Source organism: Rana temporaria, chromosome 7 (genome assembly GCF_905171775.1).
Source record: "Rana temporaria chromosome 7, aRanTem1.1, whole genome shotgun sequence".
Taxonomy (NCBI): Eukaryota; Metazoa; Chordata; class Amphibia; order Anura; family Ranidae; genus Rana; species Rana temporaria.
In genome coordinates, this window is record NC_053495.1 from 120,308,711 (window position 1) to 120,324,516 (window position 15,806).

Sequence of the window (15,806 nt, forward strand, 5' to 3'; positions counted from 1 at the left end):
ATTTAATATCACTACTGTATATGTCTGCAAACTATATGTGTACCAGCCTACACTATACAGTGTTTCCTAACTTAATAATAAACTCCCCTTATTTTCACTCTTTATTTTGGCCAATTAAATATATTTTTGAAATAATTTTGTTGTATCTCTTTCATAGGTGAGCACATAACATCTTGTGCTTTCTGACTTTACTGACTGCTATTGGTTAACATAGTGCTGACTATTATTAGTTAGCATTGTGCATAGTCTATGGATTATATAACCCCTGTGTTATGGATGAGAGGAGGAGGGTGTTCTGACATCTTTTAATAGGGTGACAGTGGTGCTTTTCCACAGATACAGAATGGTGGAAATGTGTTGTCAACCTAAGACGGGATGTGTGCTACTGGCAAAATCATCAGGTGAAAATAAAGGATAAAATGCCTAAAAAACATGCCATGTCATAGCAATTTAAAAAGACAACACAACAAATGAATTAATACCTGAGCAAATGATTCTTCTTAGGCATGGTATTGCATCAATGGTAACTTTTAGTTCCCAGTTTCAACCCATTTTAAAGCTTGAGGGTCTGATCAGGAATTTTCATAGCATTTCCTGACCAAGTTCTAAAATATAAAAAAAAAAAAAAAAAATCATATTTAGATTTAAGCAGCTCCATGTGGCATTTCATGGGAATTAAAAAAAAATGATCATCACACACACTCCTCAATGCCTGAGCAGATGATTCTAAACTAAAAAGGTTGGGACTTTACATGAGGCGCCGCGTATTAGCCGAGCACCTCCATCCCCGGCAATTTGAACAGAAAGAGACAAGGGTGGGATTTTGAATGAAACATGCATTCCAGGAGAAAACACGGAACAATAGAATATGGCAGATATCTAGTCCGATAGAACCCAAAACATTACATGAGAGCATTGCATGACAACAATTGACAATCAGTTTTTTAATCGCATAAAAAATATAACAGAAACAATAATGACATAACACACCTAGTATATTAGTCAAAAATTGAATAGTGCATAGTTCTATAACAATTAATGGTATTAGGGTACAATAACTTCTTCGGTTTATATATAAAAACAGTAAAAGAGAGGGAGGCCAATTAATTGAAACGTGTCTCCATGGTAAAAAATATAAAACTTACATAAGCTGGCACAGTCCACTTAGTATAGGGACTGGTTGGTAGTAATGGTATTACCATATACCGTATTTATCGGCGTATACGCGCACTTTTTCCCCTTTAAAATAAGGGGAAAATCATGGGTGCACGATATACGCCGATACCCGCTTCCCACGCTGAGTTTGAACTGCGCCGCCGACATATATCGAGCGCAGTACACTCGGGTACATTCGCCCAGGCTCGGCTTCGCTCGCGGTCACGCTCTGTGACGCCTCCTAGCCTTTATGCGTAAGAAGCCGAGCGTGGCCAAGCGTGCCTGAGTGTACTGCGCTCGGTATATGTCGGCGGCAGCGCGGGAAGCTGGGATTCGACTCAGAGACAGCGCGGGAGGACACCACAAGGCCGCAGACGGCATTAGTCTGCATAAACCTGCATTCCTATGTGCGTTTATCTGCATTCTTATGAGTGTTTTTTAAACGTATTTTGCGTTTAGCTGCTTTTTTTTCGGTGACTTTTTTGAATATTTCCTGTGTCATCATTTCCTTTTCGCAAAACAAAAAATAAAAATAAAGTCATTATAAGTGGATCGATCACCTCTCCTGTCCACAGCAGGTGACAGCTGTGGGCAAGTGTACTCTTGCAGAGATATGCATTTTTCTTCTGCATACAAGGGCAGTTCTCTGCTATAGCGTGAATGGGCCTTAAAGGAGATTGTACAGAAATTGTACAGATTGCAGAGTGTATGACCACCTTTATACACCTGAAATGAACTAGTCACTTTCAGTGATGCTAATTGTTCAAGTGGTTGTTAAGCCACTGTAACCTGTATACACCATCAGCACTGCCTCCTATTGAAGCATTCCCCTCTGTGTGCGATTTATAAAACAAAATGCTAAAAATACCTTATTTTACTGCAGAGATTGTGATCAAATGACTGGCCAGCTTTCCTCCTCTAAAAGATGCAGTGGGCAGGGCTGAGATTCCTCTGCTGATGTCAGTCTGGAGGGGAGGAGGAGAGGAGGAGAGAGCTGGCTGGTCATGTGATCACTCGGCTCTTAAATTAGGTATTACAGCATTTATATTTATAAATCATTCATAGAGTGGGACACTGCAATAGAAGGCAGTGCTTATGGTGTATACAGGTTAGTGTTATGAGAGCAGCCGGGGGGAGGAACGGAGACTCACACACAGACAGAGAGGGGAGACTGCTGATGACAGAGGCACGTAAACTGACCACAAAATCAGGGATCAGCAGCCATGATACACCGTGGTCAGTTTACAGAGGGGTGGGGAGAAACTGGCAGAATCAGCCAGTTTTTTTTAGCTGTTACAGGGGACCAAATGACACAGCACAAGCACCTGTAACAGGCTTTAAAGAAGAGGGATCAATTTTTCTTTTTTTGGGGGTTAACAAACGCTTTAATGGCACCCCAAACACAGACGCAAATACACATTTTCCCACTGAAAAAAACAAGCATCAAACACAGCAAAATGTGCAGCAAAAACACAACAAATGAGTTATTGCTATGCAGAGATGTGAACGGAACCTGACAACTGAGTGTCTCTATCCACTCTCTCTTATATACTTGTATAAAGTTGACCATACACTATGCAATCTGATTGTACAAAATCTGTACAATTTCCTTTAGATTTACCAAAACTATGGAATAGGAGGTCCCACCTGAACAATATACTTAATTTGTATCAAATCAGACAGGCCCTTGCACTACATTGATGATTGTAGGTCTAAAGGAGATTGTACAATCAGATTGAAGGAAAGAGGGTGGAAATAAAACAAGAGGTGGTGTAGTAATGAGAGAGGTGTGGTCCAGATTGGTAATACATGCCTATTCTGTGATGCATGAGGCAGTGCATGATGGGATATGAACTACAGGAAATGATAAAAAGGAAAAAGTGTTTTTTAATTTAAAAAAGCAAGGTGAAAATTCAAAGCTGTATCATGGCTGCTGATCCCTGACATTGTGGTCAGTTTACGTGACTCTGTCATCAGCTGCCTCCCCTCTCTGTCTGTGTGTGAGTCTCCGTTCCTCCCCCCGGCTGCTCTCATAACACTAACCTGTATACACCATAAGCACTGCCTTCTATTGCAGTGTCCCACTCTATGAATGATTTATAAATATAAATGCTGTAATACCTAATTTAAGACCTGAGTGATCACATGACCAGCCAGCTCTCTCCTCCTCTCCTCCTCCCCTCCAGACTGAAATCAGCAGAGGAATCTCAGCCCTGCCCACTGCATCTTTTAGAGGAGGAAATCTGGCCAGTCATTTGATCACAATCTCTGCAGTAAAATAAGGTATTTTCAGCATTTCGTTTTATAAATCGCAAACAGAGGGGGATGCTTCAATAGGAGGCAGTGCTGATTCCACTGGCACAGCCCTTGGGTCTGCTTTTGCTAATCTCATGTTACTGCGTGTCAGTGCTTTAAGTGGGCCAAAAGAGGTGCCGGTACTCTATTAGGCGCCGGTGCTCCCCCCCCCCCAATACTGAACATGAAAATACCCTTAGAAAGTACCCTGAAAAAGAGCTACTGTAGAAAGAGTGACATACGTGAGTGTGTGTCAGTACACACACACTGAGCAGTGACCTGTCTACACTGACTAGTGACCTGGCTACACTGACCAGTGACCTGGCTACACTGACCAGTGACCTGGCTACACAATCACTGACCCTGACCTATATACACAATCACTGACCCTGACCAACATACACAATCACTGACCTACATACACAATCACTGACACTGACCTACATACACAATCACTGACACTGACCTACATACACAATCACTGACCCTGACCTACATACACAATCACTGACCCTGACCTACATACACAATCACTGACCCTGACCTACATACACAATCACTGACCTACATACACAATCACTGACACTGACCTACATACACAATCACTGACACTGACCTACATACACAATCACTGACCCTGACCTACATACACAATCACTGACCCTGACCTACATACACAATCACTGACCCTGACCTACATTGTAGACTCATTCATCTCATTAGTTTCTTCATATTACATTGATCCTGGAACAAATGAAAACATTTAAGTGTCATTCTGCACACTCTAACACACTGGCTCAGCTTTATATAATATTTGATGGATAGCACACTGGCACAGCTTTAATTTAGGATGCACACTGGCACAGCTTTAAATATAAGAATAGCAGCCCACTGGCACAGCTTTATATACCATTAGTATGGATCACACACTGGCAGTGTGTGATCCATACTAATGGTATTTAAAGCTGTGCCAGTGGGCTGCTATTCCTATATTTAAAGCTGTGCCAGTGTGCATCCTAAATTAAAGCTGTGCCAGTGTGCATCCTAAATTAAAGCTGTGCCAGTGTGCTATCCATCAAATATTATATAAAGCTGAGCCAGTGTGTTAGAGTGTGCAGAATGACACTTAAATGTTTTCATTGCAGTGTCAGTGTGCATGCTAGTTACGCTATAATATGGAGTTGTACCAGCGTGTTATCAATTCTATTATTTATATTGTATAAAGCTGTGCCAGTGTGTGATCCATACTAATGGTATATAAAGCTGTGCCAGTGTGACACTGGCACAGCTTTATATACCATTAGTATGGATCACACACTGGCACAGCTTTATATACCATTAGTATGGATCACACACTGGCACAGCTTTATACAATATAAATAATAGAATTGATAACACGCTGGTACAACTCCATATTATAGCGTAACTAGCATGCACACTGACACTGCAATGAAAACATTTAAGTGTCATTCTGCACACTCTAACACACTGGCACAACTATAGATCAGAAATTGGGTAAAAAAAATGGTACTGCTATCTATTACAGGCGGGATCACACAAAGCATTGCTATCTATTACAGTTACAGGTGGATAAAACACTGGAACACTGAGTGACCTACCTCAGCCCGTGGTGGTAGAGATGCAGCCAGAGGAGAGGACTTGAGGAGGCTCAGAGGAAAGGAGAGCTGATGAAGCAAACTGGGATGTGGGGTGCAGTGCTGTCGCACCGAATGTGCCTGGCCCAGGAGACCGTGACCCTGGAGCCGAGGAGGAGAGCCGCATCATGGCGCGCCGGGCGGCAGTGTAAATTTGTAATTCCCGCCTTCTGAGCTTACCCCGCCTATGATGGACGTCACGTGTCACGCGTCCCGCGGTCCCGGATTGGACAGTGGCTGGCAGTGACGTCCATCCATCATAGGCGGGACCTGCTGTGTCTCTTCCGACAAATTGCTCAGCGGCGCTCGGACACTCGGGGCCATTCCAGCCTTCTTAGCCCGGGCCTAACGACGCGCCTGGTTCCGGTACGGGAAACCCACGTACTGGGCGCACAGAGAGGTGCTGGTACTCTCCAGGGCCATTTTTGGAAGTGGCGGTACTGAGTACCGCCGCGTTCCGGCCCAGTTAAAGCACTGCTGCGTGTTAAGTAAAAGTTTGGTGAGAGACGATTTGCACTTTTCAATCTGTTACAGTGTGACGAATGTGCTATCTCCATTACGAATTTTTACCGAAGGTGCGCTCCCTTCTCATACTTTATTCTGAGCATGCGTGGGTTTCTAAGCATACACACGAACGTGTTTCTCGTCGTAAACCAGCCCGACGAGAAACACCACAAGGAAATTGAGACTCCCGACGAGAAAAAAGAGAACATGTTCTCTTTTTTTCTCGTTGAGATCCAAGACAGTTTTCTCGACGAAAAACATACACACGACCGTTTTCCTTGCATTTTTCTTGATGGATTTTGTCGAGGAAAACAGTTGTGTGTACGAGGCCTCATACGTGGCCTTGCGACCCATGCAGTATGGAAGAAAAGAAAATTAATACAAAATGGACTTGTTGCCCATAGTAACCAGCAAGACAGGCTGATAGAGCTTAAGCCTATTAAAAAACGTGAATATTGCAGTAAAAGCAAAATCTTATTTGTGCTATTACTGTGCTCTTATTTTTTCATGTGTAATATTACAATAAGACACATAATTAAGCCTGTTTGTTGCTATTGGCTATAGCTCTATTTTTGTGCTAATTTTCTTCTGTTATAATGAATCAGCCACTATGTGTGCTTCTGAGTAGGGTTGTCCCGATACCGATACTAGTATTGGTATCGGTCCCAATACTGAGTATTTGCAGGAGTTACCGATACCGAGCAAATACTCCCGAAATACTCCCGATGCCTAGTCCAATACCTGGACACTCAGGAACAATCAGAGCGGGAAAGTTATAATCATGAGAGCTGCTTCTCCTCCTCTCCCCTCTGTGCCTTTTAGCTGCTTTATTGAAAGCCACACAGGGAGATCGGGAATAACTTCCCCCGCCGCCGCACCGATTGTTTCTGAGTGCCCCCTGTATCCTTCTTCGGCTTCCAATTGTGTCCTTCTCTGTGTTCCTTCGTGGGCATCTCTGGTCACCCTCTGTGTGCTCCTCCTCTTGCCCTCCTCCACACCCCCTCTGTGCACTCCTCATGTCCCCCGTCCTCCTCTGCTCCCCTCCGTGCGATCCTCCGGTCCCCCGTCCTCCTCTGCCCCCCCCTATCCCAGATCTGTCAGGATGGAGAGCAAGGAAGGAGCCAATAAATATGTCATTTACTGGCTCCTTACTTTTGCCAATGAACAGAGTCAGTGATCACTAACTCTGTCTATTCATAACTGATCATAGTAAACTGTGTTTATGATGTCTCAGTTTATGGAATGAGAGGAGCCGATGTCTCCTGTCCTGTCTTCAGTGCTGCTGAGGCTGCAGAGAAACGGACTGGGGAATCTCTGTCCTCAGTCCCTTTCCATGTCTCGAAGGGGAGATATCAGGGGTCTGTTTAGACACCTGACATCTCACCAAAGCCTCCCTACCCCCCCCCAAAAAAAACGGAAACATTGTAATACATACATATTCTAAAGTAAAATTGTAAAATTAATAAAAAATAAAATAAAATAAATACTTACACAGACACAAGTCCATATAGCTCAACCAACAAAAAAATAAATAATAATAATTTTAAAATAAATAGAGTAAATAAATAGAAAACTACTATATACAGAATTATAAGACCATGACTAATCCAAAGGAAGGCAGAAACATACTGTATATAGTATGGTCCGATTTTCTCCAACTGGGGAAAATGTTGTTTCTTCCTGATCCCCAGAAGGCAATATATTTCTTGGATCAACAATCTCTGGTGTTATTACCTATAAATAACACCAAAGCATTTTCTGAATGGCACTTGTGCCGAGCAGCTGCCGGGAAGCTAGTTGACGTGGGGATCCAGAAGCAAGTGTAGATCACTGGGCATAGGCCAATTATGATATATACATATTGATCCATATGGTATTAGTCCAAGATGTTTAAAATATCCATGCCTGGAATTCCTCTTTAACTACTTGCCGACCAGCTGCTGTCGTTATATATGGCGGCAGGTTGGCTCCCCTGCGTGAATCGTCGCAGCTGTATGGCCGGCTGCTTTATGGGTACAGGGGGTGCGCTCGCCCACCACGTGACGTCAGAGCCGATGCGTGTGGCCGCTGTCGGCCGGCGACCCGCGATTGCTGCTGCTAAGAGACAGTATGGGGATCTGTCAATTTAAACAGACAAATCCTCATTCTGTCAGGGAAATTGAGAGAGATCTGCTGTTCCTAGTGATTAGGAACAGCAATCTCTCTCTATTCCCTGTCAGTACACTGCCCCCATAGTTAGAAACACCTCCCTAGGGAACACTTAACCCCTTGATTCCCCCCCCCAATGTTATCTCCTTCCCTGCCAGTGACATTTATACAGTAATCAGTGGCTATTTTTAGCTCGGATCGCTGTAGAAATGTCAATGGTCCTAAAAAAGTGTCAAAAGTATCCAATCTGTCTGCCGCAATGTCGCAGTCCCACTAAAGTCCCGCAGATCACTGCCATTACTAGTAAAAAAAATAATAATAATAAAAATTCCATAAATCTATCCCCTATTTTGTAGACACTATGGGCCTAATCCACAGCCAGCGGCGCAAATTAAGTTACTCAAAACTTATGTCATTTAAGTTACAGCGCCCTAATTTGGTGTCGTAAGTGCCGTATCCACAGCGCATTTGCGCACAAAATTGCGCAAGCGTAACTTAAATCCCGAGGCGTAAGGAGGGGTTATTGCAAGTGGGAAGGAAGTGGGCGTGCTTCATTGTAATGAGCCGTGACCCCATGCAAATGAAGGGCCGGCCGTACTGCGCATGCGCGCACGAATCTGCTTCTCACTGGGCATGTGCAGAACTTGGCTTGGCGCAATCAGTGAGATAGGAAAAAGGCCAAGCGTACTTAGTTTGAGGATCGCCCTGTGTATAAATAGCCCCAGACAAACACACTTCCCTTGCAAAAGTATTTCCCTATGTTACCCTTCCTAGAGCAAGTTGCTTCTGCTCTGAACGTTTGTCGGTGTTTGTTGGTGAGTTGTGTGTGATACAGAAGTTTTGGAGGAGTATTAGATAGTAGTTGGTGTTTGTTTCTGCTAAGTGTATTTTCTGTTTGTTTTTTTCTGAGTGTATTTCTTTTTTTTTTTCGGATTGTATTTTGTGTTTGTTTTTTGCGTGTTTGTTTTTGAATTTGTAGTAGCTGTCTGCTTGTGTGTTTTGCTTTTTGTGTGTTTCTTCTGTGAGTTTTTTTGTTTGTTTGTTGTGTGTGTATTTTTGTTTGTTTGTCCTGTGAGTTTCTTCTTGTTGCTGAGTGGTGTCTGTGATGGCACCCAAGCGCAGGAAGCTCAATTTTAATCAGGTTGAGAAGCAAATTCTTTCTCGGGCCATCGTCCTATATGGGCGATATTTACATGGCCCTGATAGCCGGAACACCTCCCCGGCCCAAAGGAAGGCGATAATAAAAAAGGTTATGGATCAGATCAATGCGGCAGGGGGGGGGGAGACGAGGACCCCTGCTGGCATCCAAAAAAAGATCAACGATCTAAAGAGCGTGGTCCGTAATAAGGTGGCAAAGATCAATCCACATACCACGGGCACTGGATGAGGGGGACCGTGCCCCATCCGTCTGAGTGAGGAGGAATGGGCAGTGGCCGGTGTTTCCAGCCAGAGCAGGTGGTGGGCCTGCGTGGATATCAGTCAGATGTTGCTGTGAGGCCAGGTAAGTTTTTGGTTTTTCTATCTGGTGATTAGCATGTGTGGGTGGGGGAAGGGAAGATGTGCCAAGTGTGTGGATCCTCAAACCTGTGATTGTTTTGTGTCCTCCACAGATGACCAGGAGGTTGCTGGGCCATCAGGCCAGGCTGCTGCACCACCCCAAGGACAAGAGGCTGCTGAGGAGTCCCCAGGGGAGGGGAGTGGCCAAACCTGCCCTCATGAGGAGGTTGAGGGGGAGGAGGATGAGGGGGAGGAGGATGAAGGGGTGGAGGAAGAAGATCTTCAGATTGGCCGGGAAGTCCTTTTGGCCTTGGATATGATGACCCTTGAGGCTACCCCTGAGGCTACCCTTGAGGCTACCCCTGAGGCTACCCCAGAGCCTACCCCAGAGGCTGGCAGCAGTCAGGCCACCATCAGGGGTAGCCCCTCCCACTCCACCCCCAACAGGCCGCAACCCACAAGGGTCACTCTCCCCCCTCCTTCCAGGCCACAAGCCTCAGGGGCAGGCAGGATGGCGACCCAGGAGACCAGGGGGGTGGCCGAGCGTCTGCCGGCCAATCTGCAGAAGAACAATGCCCGGCAGACCCGCCATCTGGGTCAGATAAAAGAGACTCTGACCCAGATGGAGCACAGCCTGGTTGCAATGAAGGAGTCACTCAGTGATGTGGCCACCAACTCATTGGCGGTCATCACATGCTTGTGTGAGCTGCAGACCGCCACAACAGGCGTGGCCCAGGAGGTGACTGCCCTGAACCAGGCTGTGCAGGACAATACCAGGGCTGGCCAGGCCAATGCGGCTGCCCTCACTCTCTGTCTGACAAGGATAGCAGTGGCCTTGGAGGGCAGGCCAGCAGGAGGACAGACACCAGGGGAGGCTCCTCCTTCCCGTGCTCACCCACCCCCCCATGAAGATACTCCCTCCCCTGCTAACACCCCCCCCACGAAGATACTCCCTCCCCTGCTAACACCCCCCCATGAAGATCCTCCGGTTGGCCGTGGCCATGGCCATGCCCGTGCCCGTGGGCAGCCCAGACGTAGCAATCGCCGCCGCAATTAATTTGCAGGGGTACTTTTTATTTTTTATTTTTAAGATTTCTTTTATATTTTTATGATTTTGTTTATTATACTGTACTTATGATTTGGTTTATGTGTGTGAATGATGTGTGAATGTGGGGGGGGGGGTGGCATTCCTTATTTAAATAAGGGTGTCACCCTCAGTTTTGGTGGAGAAGGGATCCCCAGGACCAGGGAGAAGTGATCCCAGGTCCCTGAATTGTGTATGAATGCACAGTAACAGAATTGGAGCCGTGGCGTGGCGTTACTGCTCCCAAGTACCAATGGGGGGGGGGGTACTTGGATCTAATCCAATTAGATGTGCATGTGATATGTCTGTGCTAGGGACCACAGTGGTGTGCATTCATTCATTCTCATTGTGACATAATTAATGTGTGTGTTTACTGTGCAAAGATGCATTCTGCGAGGCGTCTCCTGACTGCTGTTCCCTCAGAAGAGGGGGTACCCTCGGTCACTGAAGTCACTAGTCTAGCTATGCGCATGGATGCCCCTGGCATGTTGGCATACAGATTGTAGTCCAGCAAGTGTGTGTGCTCAGCTCTTCCTTAATGGTGTTGCTTTAGCTGACCTTTACACGGCATGTGTAAAATTAGGGCTGCTTTTATAAAGTGTAAATTTACACATTGAAACTAACAGAAGCGCACAGGGCGTAATCTACGGCGCACACACTTAATTTTGTGGATCGCCCTATATCCCTCATTTGCATCTTTGCCTATCAAAACAGCGGCGTGTCTAGCGTAATTTGCACACGAAAAAGCGCCGGTGTAATTATTTTAGGTAGGACGGAAAAACATGATTTTAAGGCGTATCTCGTTTTGAGGATCAGGCGCAAAGATACGTGCCGTGTAAATTTTAATTACGCCACGTATCTCGAGTTAAGTCGGCGCATCTGCTTTGTGGATTAGGCCCTATAACTTTTGCATAAACCAATCAATATACACTCATTGCAATCTTTTTTTACCAAAAATATGTAGAATAATACATGTCGGCCTAAACGGATGAAGATTTTAAAATTTTTGGGGGGATATTTATTATAGCAAAAAGTAAAAAAAATGTTTTTTTACAAAAAATTGTCTTCTTTATTTTTATAGCACAAAAATAAAAACCGCAGAGGTGATCAAATACCACCAAAAGAAAGCTCTATTTATGGGGAAAAGAAGGACAACAATTTTGCATGACCACGCAATTGTCAGTTGAAGCTACACAGTGCCGTATTGTAAAAATAGCCTGGTCATTAAGGGGGTAAATCTTCTGGTCCTTAAGTAGTTAAAGTGATTAACTCTACATCAAGTTCACTATAAGGACAACTTAGGTGATCATATCCCCCTTAATTGCCTTTTTTAAGAGAGAATAAATTCAATTCTGTTGATCTGTCTTCATAACTGAGGTCCTCTACGCATCTTATCAGTTTGGTTTCCCTTTTTCAGGTTCCCCAGTAACCTTTCTGTGAACTGGTGCCCAAAACTGAACTGCATAGTCAAAATGTGGTCTTATTAAAGCTTTGTACAGGAGTAGAATGATGACTCTCCCTCTGGAGTAGAAGAATGAAGTTACCAGATAAATGTGTTATACCAATCAGTGTCCTCTCAGAAAATCCCAGGTGCCGGAAATGCACAAGGCAAAATTAGGAAGAAGATTTGGAAAGCCACACTCCAGAAAAAAAAAACTTTTCGTTGCCTTTGGCTTTACTTGTAAAAATTGTTAAAACACTACAAATCACAGCAAAATATGGGATAAATGCAGTTGACATGTTTCACACTTGGCTAGTGCTTAGTCATCTCTGGAGTATTTTCTTTTCTTTACATTTTACAGCTTGACATTGTAAGTTATTATTCTATAATCTACCAGATCACCTCAGCAATTGACTGCTTCAGCTGTACTCCTCATAGGTAGGGATGAGCCCAATGTTCAAGTCGAACATAAGATCTACTCGAACATCAGTTTTCGCCTGTTCGCCGAATAGCAAACATTATGCGGTGTTCGTGACAATTTGAAAGCTGTGGAACACCGTTTAAACCCCTGTGGCGTCCGAGGGGGGCAGGGTCACCCATTTACATCACCAGGTGGCCCTGCCCTGGTTTGCGGGAGCCTCCCATGGAGGCGGAGCTGTTCCAGCTTTTTTTTCGGTCTTTGGATGATGTGGATTTACATCGCTGGAAATTTTTTTGATTTTTTTAAATAAAGTTGTCTCTTGTCTTCTTTACCATTTTTGACACTTTTTGTGAATTGGTAGGGGTACAATGTACCCGTTACCAATTCAAATAGAGGGGTCGGCATCTGGGGGTCCCCTTGTTAAAGAGAGCTTCCATATTCCGATAAGCCCCCCACCCACATATCCCCACAACCACCGGTCAAGGGTTGTGGGGATGAGGCCCTTGTCCTGAAGGGTCTGGTATGGATTTTGAGGGGGGCCCCTATGCCATTTTTCAATGAGTTTTATATGTATTGCCGAGACCCGATAATTCATTACAGCCGCAATCAGTTTTAAATTACTTTTTTCTTTTAGAAATGTCATTTTGCTGTGGGACTGTTCTAAACAAGGTGAGCAGTGATTTTATTAATGCTTTAAGTGAAACAATAAAAGTGAAATATTCCTTTATATTTTGTACCTAGGGGGTGTGTAAAGTATGCCTGTAAAGCAGCGCTTGTTTCCCATGCTTAGAACTGTCCCTGCACAAAGTGTAATTTCTGAAGGATAAAAAGTCATTTAAAATCACTGCTCCCGAAAAAACTGCAGTTTTTAAAACTTTTTTTTGCATTGATACATGTCCCCAGGGGCAGGACCCGGGTCCCCAAACACTTTTTAGGACAATAACTTGCATATTAGCCTTCAAAATTAGCACTTCAGATTTCAAACGTTCAAGTCCCATAGACTTTAATGGGGTTCTAAAGTTCACACAAACTTTTGGTCCATTCGCAGGTTCTGGTGCGAACGGAACTGGGGGGTGTTCGGCTCATCCCTAATCACAACCCTTTTAAAATGGTGTTACATACAGTTTTCTATTACTGTATTTGCTGGCATATAAGACTACATTTTACATATGAAACAACTGGCCCAAAAGCAGGGGTCGTCTTATATGCCGGGTCAGCTGCTCGGATGCCTGCTGGATGTGCGGTAATACTGTATGTAGCTTTGGCTACATACAGTACTGTATATACCACTTAGCCAACCCCGGTGAGCGATGTATTCAAATGAATACAGAGCCTGCTCAGATTGGAGTAATAACCTCTGCCAATCCGAGCAGGCTACATACAGTAACAACCTCTGTTCGGATTGAGAGTCAGAGAGGTGTGGGCTGATGATGTTACAGCCTCTGCCAATCCAAGCAGGCTTTGTATTTATTAATAGAATACATCGCTCGCCGTGATTGGCTCCAGCAAGAAGGAAGAAGAATATTGCTCCAGCTCCAGCAAGATTGAAGAAGAATATGGCTTCATAAGAAATAAATATGAAGTGTCGGAAGCCTAGAGAAGGGGGGTCGTCTTTTACGATGAGTACAGGCAAAAAATCTTAAAAACTATAAAATTAGGGGGTCACCTTATACACCGGCAAATGCGGTAATTTACAAATGACATTTTTCAACTTTATAGACTTTAATTTACACATTAGCCATGTGCAAAGAACTGTCACATTCTTTGCAAACTCCAAGTCTACTATAGCCACTACTTTATAAATTTTTTCCTATTTACTCTAAAAAAAAAGCAGATTTGTTTGACAACATCAGTCTTTCGTGAATCCATGCTTAAAATATTGTTTTCTAGCAAAAACTCTTCTATGTGGTCTTTTATCAAACACTCAAGTATCTTTTTGACCATTGAAGTTAAATTAACTGGTCTGTAGTTATTTGGTAAAGACTTTGCTCCCTTTGGTCTTAGCCTTGTGCCAATCTAGTGGCACTGAGCCGGTCATTAAAGAGTCTCTAAAAATTTGAAACAATGGAATGGCTTTGAAATAACAGAGTTCACCTCTTTAAGGACACATGTAAGCCTTCTGATCCAGTGCTTTATTAACCCTTATGTTGTCCCCATGCTTCTGGACCATATTAGTTTTAAGCCTCTGGGGTTCTTTTGAGGCCATGTCAATAGTACACGATTATTAACTTGAGCTCCCCATGTTTGCATAAATAGAGATAAAGAGGGGATTTAATAAATGTACCTTCTCTTTGTTCCCAGTCCCCAGCTCTTAATTATCTTGTAAAGGACCTACATGCTCAGGCCTGACTCTATTAGTATTAATATATTTAACCCTCTAAGCGGTAATCCCGAGCGTGACTCTGGGTGGTTTTTCATGCTGTTATCGGTATCCCCGAGTCACGCTCAGGGTAGCTGTGCAGAGCCTGCAGCGGGCGTTCCTTACCTTCTCCTGTCGATCCGGTGATGATCTCCCATTGCTGTGATCATCGGAGAGACCCCCCCGCTCTGTCCGTCGGCATCTGACTTCCTGGTTCCGTTCCCTGCAGCAGCAATGGTGCATGGGAGCGGAATTGGGAGGGAAATTCAAATGTAGCACAAACACAAACACATAAAAAGGAGGTGATACAATGTAATCTGAGAGGATTACACTGTATCATCTTGGAATCTGACACAGTGCCCTTTCAGTGCCCCTTGTCATTTGTGCCCATAAAAAAAATCTTTTGAAAATGGCATCAAAAAAGTGCTTTCCAACAAAGGCGCTTTTGGATGAGTTGAGCGACAGTGGCAGCGACACAGAGTTGATCGCAGAACAGAGCGATAGTGAGTGGTGGGGAGATTTGTCATCTGACTCTGACACTGATCCAGAAAGTGACAACGGCGATGATCCCGCACCTGACCTCAGCGATGTGCGCACTTGGTGGCCTATAGACAGGGATACGGACCAGGCAGCGCCCCCAAGATTCCGATTCACTGGATCACCTGGGATGAATGTAGATGTGGAGAGTGACAACCCTCTGGCGTACCTGCAATTATTTCTTACTGAGGAGGTAATTTTAAAAATCATCACAGAAACCAACCTCTACCATGATCAGCAATGCGCTACGCTGTGTGCCAGGTTTTCCAGAACCAGAAAGTGGGAACCGGTGACTAAAGAGGACATCTGGCAGTTTCTGGGACTCATCATCCTTCAGGGGGTGGTGGGGAAACCGCTCCAGAAATGGTATTGGACCACCAATAAGTTACTGGCCACTCCATTTTTTGGCACCGTGATGTCTGAATAACGTTTTTCGCTCATCATGAAGAATTTACACTTCACCAACAATGAAGAGTTTGATGAGGCAACGCATCCTGTGCCCAAACTAAAAAAAATCTGGGAGGTATGCCAAATGATTGTCACCGACTTCCAGCGGACCTACGTGCCAGAAAGGGACGTCAGTGTGGACGAAAGTCTGATGGCCTACAAGGGACGCCTGAGCTGGATACAGTTTATTGCATCCAAAAGAGCGCGGTTTGGCATCGAATTTTACATGCTCTGCGAGTCATCCACCGGATACATCTGGAATG